This window comes from Excalfactoria chinensis, chromosome 15, assembly GCF_039878825.1.
Source record: "Excalfactoria chinensis isolate bCotChi1 chromosome 15, bCotChi1.hap2, whole genome shotgun sequence".
Taxonomy (NCBI): domain Eukaryota; kingdom Metazoa; phylum Chordata; class Aves; order Galliformes; family Phasianidae; genus Excalfactoria; species Excalfactoria chinensis.
In genome coordinates, this window is record NC_092839.1 from 9,077,857 (window position 1) to 9,078,266 (window position 410).

The window sequence follows — 410 nt, forward strand, 5'->3', positions numbered from 1 at the left end:
CCTGATGTGAAGCAATGGATGTACTTAGAAAGAAGCATGAGGGGTAAAAGCTGAGCCGCAGCCTCGTGCCCTTGGTGAAAAGCCACCGAGCTGTGTTCCTCATGGAGAAACAACCAGGAGTAAAGACAAGGTGAGAGGAACCCTCTCAGCAGCCCCCATGGCTGCGTTGCCCTCCAGATGCTCACCCAGGATCCCCAGCAGTAACACACAAAGCCGGTCCCATTAACAACCCATTTATTTCATTGCATTTTCTATTTCTGAGCTCACTTCTGAAACAAGAGTCGAGATCTGCCCTCCCACATCACCAGCATCCAACCTTCACAAGGCTCTGTCTGTGAGCAGCCAGAGGCCAAGTGGGGTGAGGCTGATGAACCTGGGGATGGATGGATGGAGCAGTGCCCACAGGGCTC